This window comes from Bison bison, unplaced genomic scaffold (assembly GCF_000754665.1).
Source record: "Bison bison bison isolate TAMUID 2011002044 unplaced genomic scaffold, Bison_UMD1.0 scf7180017864506, whole genome shotgun sequence".
NCBI lineage: Eukaryota > Metazoa > Chordata > Mammalia > Artiodactyla > Bovidae > Bison > Bison bison.
In genome coordinates, this window is record NW_011495063.1 from 2,406,876 (window position 1) to 2,414,395 (window position 7,520).

The 7,520-nt window shown below is 41.2% G+C and overlaps 1 protein-coding gene across 5 annotated transcripts in view; it reads right to left on the reverse strand.

The window, feature by feature from the left end:
• The window catches only part of CDON (cell adhesion associated, oncogene regulated), a 99,182-nt gene that overhangs the window by 70,195 nt on the left and 21,467 nt on the right, over window positions 1–7,520 (reverse strand). The window contains exon 1 of one of the 5 annotated variants that reach the window (XM_010829481.1): window positions 6,564–7,491. The exons of the other annotated variants lie outside the window; for them this stretch is intronic. The gene's annotated coding sequence lies outside the window, so the exon portion shown is untranslated. Of the gene's footprint in view, window positions 1–6,563; window positions 7,492–7,520 lie in introns of those variants that run through there. 5 annotated transcript variants of the gene reach the window in all.

Sequence of the window (7,520 nt, forward strand, 5' to 3'; positions counted from 1 at the left end):
GGGGGCAGGAGGAGAAGGGGACGACAGAGGATGAGATGGCTGGATGGCATCACCGACTCGATGGACATGAGTTTGAGTGAACTCCGGGAGTTGGTGATGGACAGGGAGGCCTGGCGTGCTGCGATTCACGGGGTCACAAAGAGTCAGACATGACTGAGCGACTGAACTGAACTGAACTGAAACAAAAGAAAAAATAAAGCATGTCTACTTAAAATTTTTTTACTAGATACTGCTTAATTCTGCACAATTTCAGTTATGGAAGTCAAAAACCTTTTTTTAAACCCATTGAACCACCTTGACCTTAATCATAAGCAACTGTAAATCTCCTCTCCAAGTTTTCTTCATTCTGAATATCTAAGTAGTTTAGCTAAGCAAACAACATTTCCTGCACAGACTTCTCAGAGAATCTTACTTTTTCCAAGAAATATTCATTCAATCAATTAATTCCATATGCAGGGTATTTACTTGGGGCAAGATCCTGGGAGAGGTACAAAGATGAGGAAGATGAGGAAGGCATGATTTCTGAGCTAGAGGAAAGTGCAACCTAATTTGGAAAAGAGGGCTTGAATTAATGAACTCTGAAATAAAGAAAAATATAATAAGTAGATGAGAATGTAAAAAGTATTAAAAGAGTTCAAAGCAGAGGAATGCATCCTTCACTGGACAAACACTAAGCATCTCCCTACTCTGTGACAGGCACTGCGCTGTCCTGGGAACCCAGCCGGGGGCGAAACCGGCAGGACAGCTGCCTTCAAGATGCTTCAAATCAGGTAAGCGCAGGTGACAACTCAAGAAGCCCTTCCAGTACTGATTCACCTAACAGAACACCTAAGCTTGCTGCTCCAAGGCTACTGCGTACTGTGGACGGCTTCTTTGTTCCTCTCTCTTTTTTAAATTATGAAAGTATGGTAACACATTTACAGAAGACTTGGAAAATAGGAAACTAAGTTACAGACAGTTTCACTATATATTACAATTAAGTATTAAGATGTTTCGTTGGAGTTTCAATATCAAACTCTCAAAAATTAACAGAATGAATATACAGAAAAGTAGAAGGATACAGAAGACCTGAAAAGCACCATGAACCAATTCAACAGAATTAAGATTTATTCCATTTTCACACAACAGTAGGATACAAATTCTACTCAAATTTCCATAGACTATAAACTAGGAGACACTGGAACATATCCAAGGACGTGAAACAAGATCCAAAAATTTCATGGCCTAAATATTGAAATCATACTGAGTCTGTTCTCTTATCACTGTGGAATTACATTAGAAGTCAATATCAAAAGATATTTGAAAATACCCCACACAGTTTTAAGTGCAGTGTGACATTTACCAAGAGAGACCTTTGACTTGACCGTTGAAACCCTCAATAAAGTCAGAAGACAGAAAACACAGGGTGATCGCAGAGAAGAAAGCATTTAAATGAGAAATTAATGCCAAAGACACTTTAAAAACCCCATGTGTTCGGAAATTAAATGTCCAGTTTTAAATGATGGCTGTATCTAAGCAGTGGATGGCTTCTTTTTATTCGGTATAAACTTTTATATAACTTTTACAATCAGAAACTAAACAAGGAGACTTGGACAGCTGTGGGCAAAGAGACACCCACCAGTTTATACGACGCCACAGTCTTTATCAGAGAATATCTAGAGGATCTGAATGGTCCGCTATATTTATTTGGATGTTTTGTGAACAGACACCAAGAAAGAAAGGACGGTGAACGCTTAATCTTCTGCCTGCAGCAGGAGTACATCGTTTTCACAACTGTGGAACACTCTGATGCTTAGCCTTTATTCTGCCATCAGGTGCTTTTGTGTGCTATGACTTGAAGTGCCACGTGAATGAAAGGTAACTACATGCTATAAAGGACTTCCTGTCTCCAAGTCCACTTCCCTGCCCCACCTCGGCAGGACTCCCTCCCCAGCCCTCCTTCACCAGCCAGCACCCTCAAGTCTTCTCCTTCTCCTTTGCTAAGTGAAATAAACTCATTGCAACATATTTAGGAAGACACTATCTATTTGCTTTCAAAATAGTATCACCTATTTATCACCTACACAAATTAGTTTTTATTGCTAAGTTGATTTACTTTTCTATCCGTGGAAATAGTTTAGCTCTCCTGGTTTGGGATGGAACATGTCATGACTTTTTTCCCCATCAGAATCAATGGAAATGGTTTTCACTAAGAAGCAAGGCTTTCAATGGAATTATCTGGCAGTCCATGGTAAGGATTAGGTGCTTTCACTGCTGGGGCCCGTGGTTCAATCCTTGGTCAGGGAACTAAGATCCTGTAAGCCGCAGGGTGTGGCCAAAAACAAAGAGAAGAAGATAAAGAAGCAAGGCTTTTAGGATATGCAAGTTTTTCGGAATTAAAGTAGGTAAGGAGGGGTTAGATGAGCTACAAAATAAAGCAAGCACAGGTGCTACCGGAAAAACAGAAGGGTCACCCAGTCAAGACTCAGAGGCTGAGAAGACATCCCAGAGGAGACATGATTAGGGGAGTCAGAGGGAGAAGTTTGGGGGAAGGGAGGAAAAGCAAGGGGAGCGGCATATTCCAAGCAGAAGGGTGAGTGTGTGCACAGAATTAGACACACAGAGAGGAAGGAAGAACAGACTAGAGTGGACAGTAAGGACAGGGAGACAATAAGGCCACATGGTTGAGTAGATGCCAGAGTATCAAGAACAAAATAAATCCGGTTATAGCATTTGGCTTTTTTCCTCCGAGTCGAGTATTAGCAGCTTTTAGGCAGCAAGAGTCAAGATGAGACTTGTGCCTTTGACAAACAATTTACCCTGCCATGTGGAGAAAGGCTGAAGAGGGTTTAGGAGGCTGTTGTGAAAAAGAAAGGGGACCTGCACTAGAGAAATAACAGGGCATACATGTGAAAGACTTTTTTTAAATGTTAAGGCATGGACAAGTTCAAAAGCTATTTAGGAGGAGGGACTAATGGAACTTGGGTAGTGAACGATGTGACCTGGGAAGGAATACATCTCTTAGACATCTTTGGAATCCACTGTCCGCTCACTTCTGTTTCCCTTTGGCTTCGGCCATAAATAAAGGCATTGAGGCTGCTGTCCAGATTTCGGACGTGGAAGAGTGAGTATGTGGATGACTGCCTTCACTAAGACAGGAAACACATGAGAAACCACAGGGCTTTCCGTGGTTTGTTGTTGCTGTTTGGAGTTAGCAGGGAACGAAAAGGATGCATCTTAAGGTGTGGAACTAATAAGCTGAGTTGGAGCTAAGAGAAACTCTAGGAAAGACCTAGCAGGCAAGCTGAAAAGCTTAAGAGTGATGAGGGAGGCAAGGGCAGACAGAGAAACTGTGATTCCCTAAGGGGGAAGGAGTCTCAGGCTAAAGCCTAAAAATGAAATAAAATCAACTTTAAAGGGGTATCCGTTCCTCTCCCAAAAATACAGCTCATGATCAATGCTAGTAAAAGTTTTTTGTCTTAACAAAAGAGGAAAAGACAGAAAATTATATTCCAGGGATGGAATCAGACACTCAAGACTTCTTAAAAATGAGTTCCTAAATGTCCCTGGACTTTCACGCCCCCGTATACCTTTCAAAGGTACCAACCATGGTTTAGGGTAACCAGACACATTCCTTCCCTGCAGCCTTTGATCAGTGACAGTCTTCAGGCTGCCCACATGGGGTCCCAAGAAATGAGAGTAACAGCTGGCAGGCATCCTTCAGTGGTCTGACTGGAGGCGTGGGTAGGGGCAGGAGGAAGGGGAGGGAAGGAGAAGGGAAAAAAGAGCTCTCCTAAGTCCAGTGGCAGCAAATGCAGCCTCTAAGAGTCAGCATGTTCCCCTCTGGGGGCTATTCTCAGTGCTTTTAGAAACCAGAGCATCTTTTCCAGCAGTCATGTGCAATTGACAAGGATGCATTCTGCGACCTGCTGCAAAGCTCGAGGGCAGAATGAGTGTATAAATTTTGTGCAAGCAGAGATGCAGGATGTCCAGCATGTAGGCCAGTCAACAGTGGGTAGACCTCTCTTCTCACCAGAACTCAGCACAACCGCCCCCGCCTCACAACCCTTCCGCCCCCAGCCCCACTCCCCTACCTCCACTGCTGTTGGAAACACAGCTCTTGGTGGATCTGCTTCCATGAGCTTGGAAGGATCACGCAGTCATAAGCACCTAGTTTTTTAAACCATTGACACCTCCAGACCTCACAGCCCTTCCCCCACTTCTCCAGAGCCTCAATCAAGTCAGCCGAGCAGACACGCTGATCCTGCTGCCTCCACAAGCATTTCCTTTCACTGTGGACCATCAAAAGTCGAGGAAGCAAATGGAAGTGACTTGGAGTTATGGCACCAAAAAGGCCAAATGAGCAAAGAAATAATCAACTGCACATGAGCCACTTCAGCTCCGACACAATGCAAAGGGCCTAGGACTAACCCCAGGAAAGGTCACTGAGATCAAAGGTCATGAGCAGAAAAAGGCACCCGTGAGGGTCTGCCAGCTGCAATGGGAGCCAATGTGGTCTTAATTACTCACCAAAAGAGAAGGAGTCTGAGCCAGGGCCGAGTTGGGTTCTAGTCACATATTTGTGTGGTTTTTTTTTCTTTTAAAGTCAAGTGTTCCTGTTCCACTCTCTTTCAAAGAGGCTATTTCTTCCTGCTTCTAGAGCACAGGAAACCAAGAATTGTGGAGATAAGATAATTCTGGCATCCACAGTAAGCTGTACAGGAGTGTTCCAAATATTTAAAAGCATAGCTGCATACAGACAAGGGAAATTCTAAAGCATGACTTAGGAGGGATCATTAAAAACACAAAATACAGCAAGTTTCAAGGAGATTATTCTTGAATCCCTTGCAAGCATCACAAAATCAACACTTGCCACAAATCCAACTCTCAGTCAATTTTCGGGTTTGTCATTGGAATTGGCTTCGTGGGAAAACGTAACACCGTAATGGTAACCACAAAACAAACGCCAAACGCAAAGTTTTCAGTTTGCAAAGAACTAGCTGAACTTGAACAGGCTGATGTTACAAAGATCCAGACAGACACTGGGCTAATGCTCTTTGATGGAGAATGAGAAGAAGGAAGGTGAAGCCATTTTAAAAAGAGCTCTGGATGATAAGTGTTAGGCAATAAAATTAATATAGTTGTTAATAAGAACAATGCCTTGCTCAGACCTTACCAAATGGAATGAATTTTCCTTGGCCATGATGAAAGACACCCTCAAGGGGTTTTGGCTTAGATTTCATTTTCATAATGAGGAAATAAGGACTGAAGGAGAAACTCATTTCCATGCAATATATTCTAATGTATACAGTAAAATACTGAGGAAAAAGCAAAACAACAACAACAACAAAAATTTAGAGATCTAAGAATAAATATCTTGGCTGCAAACAAACTTGAATCAATGATGGTTGGGCACTGGACCTCCATCAGGATGATTTTTGTATTATATGACCTGCTGAATTATGAGTGTCCTAGAGACCTGGAACTTAGTGATACTAGTCTCCAAGTACCTTCTTCCACCTTTAAACTTGGCTGCATAAAATACAGGGAGCTTAGCGACGATCTAGAGGGGTGGAATGAAAGAAGGTAGAAGGGAGACTCAAGAGGAAGGGAATATATGCATACATAGAGCTGATTCACATTGTTGTACAGCAGAAACTATAACACAACATGGTAAAGCAACTATATTCCAATTAAAAAAAAATAAAATAGGGACTTCCCCGGTGGTCCAGTGGCTAAGACTTCGTACTCCCAAAGCAGGGGGTCCAGGTTTGAACCCTGGTCATGGAACTAGACCCCACATGCTGCAGCTAAGACCCAGCATGGCCAAATAAATAATTTTTAAAAAGCAAAATAAACATAACCAAAAATAAATAAACCTAGCTGAATAAAATAACGGAAGGGGTGTATATTTCTTAGGAGGCCCAGTTTGTTCAAGCTGGTGATGGGAATTAGGTCAGACACGGCTCTGCCAGAGCTGTCACAGCATCACGTCTGTGCGCTAGGCGCTGAGAATAGGGCCCTTCGAGCACTGCCATAGGCTAGCATACATGTCAATCACAGGTTCCCGTGCACTTAGCACAGTCACCACAAATGGACTGATAAATATAGAAATAAGTAAAAACACACAAAGGCCTGTAGAAAAAAAAACCCCTGCATTCTTAGAAGCTTTGACAGACAGATAAAAATCAAAGAAATGATCAAGATACAACGTCCTGATGAAGTGAACATAGAAAAATGGATCAATTAAGATTGGGATATCTTTGTAAACACAACACAATACTGCATGAAGTTTTAGTCCAACTGGGAGAGCCTGAGACACCGTTTTAGCAGTGGGTCCACCTTGTCCACCAGAAATGAAACAAAGCTTGCTGGAACAACTCTGCTGGGCTGCACGCATGTACACCAAAGAGCAGCAGCTGCTTTGTGACATTAGATTGGACAATGGGAAACAGGAAGGTCCAAAGAAAGAATTCAAGAACACACTGATAGAGGAGATACACACAGACACACACAGCACACAAGGGCACGAGCGGAAAACCAGCACAGCAGACAGACCCACCCAGGAAGACAGACAGACTTACTCCAGTGACGCTCCTCTGTGTAAGTCTCTTCTGAAAATCCCCTGTTTATTATTTTTGGTGTCCATGTATAAACAAGGCATAAAAATCATCTCATTAGATTATGATTACACTTGATTTTTAACCCCATATAGTTTTAACTCCATCAACATCACCCAATTAATTTATTAATGGTTAGTTCCAAAATACTCAAGAACACAAAAAAACATTTTTTAAGTGCCATAAACAGTAAAGGCAATTCCAAAAGAACACCAAATTTCTTGGTACAATAACAGCAATGTGATATTAAATATACAGCTTCCCTAGGTAACAGACTTCTTTAAAGACATAATTCTGATTTAGATATTTTAAGTTCTGGTATACTTCTGATATATATTTTTTTCATATCACACTACACTCACGTCATAGCTGACATTTGTAGAACATACATGTTGATACAGGCATATACCTTGTAGCTGAACTCTTAAGGACTCATTATTGGCCTCTAGAACAACTTGAGGAGTTTTTGGTTTTCATTCTTGGTGAGATTTAGAAGAGAATGATTAACTTGATTGTTCATATAATGACAGGTGATTAATTTGGATCTTATAAGAATGCTGTGGGTTGGATCCTTTGCTTAAATTTCTAAAATCTCTTCCTTCAACCCATTTTCTAAGACATTATGAGTAGAGTTGAAAGTTGTAGCCTAAAAACACAAAAAGCAGTTTCTCAATTCATTTATACAACAAAAATGTATTGAGCATCCATATTCAAAGCAGTTGGGGAAAAAAAATGATTAGAGAAAAGATGACATAGAAGCAGAATAAGATAACAGAGACCTTGATCTCATTTCTTAAATCTCTGACATCTTTAACTCCTGGATTACATATAAACAGCAGCATTTAGAACTTTTTTGACATAAAAAAGAGTTTCCAAAAGTGACAGGAGTTTGAATTTTTTAATAACATATTTTTAAAGTAT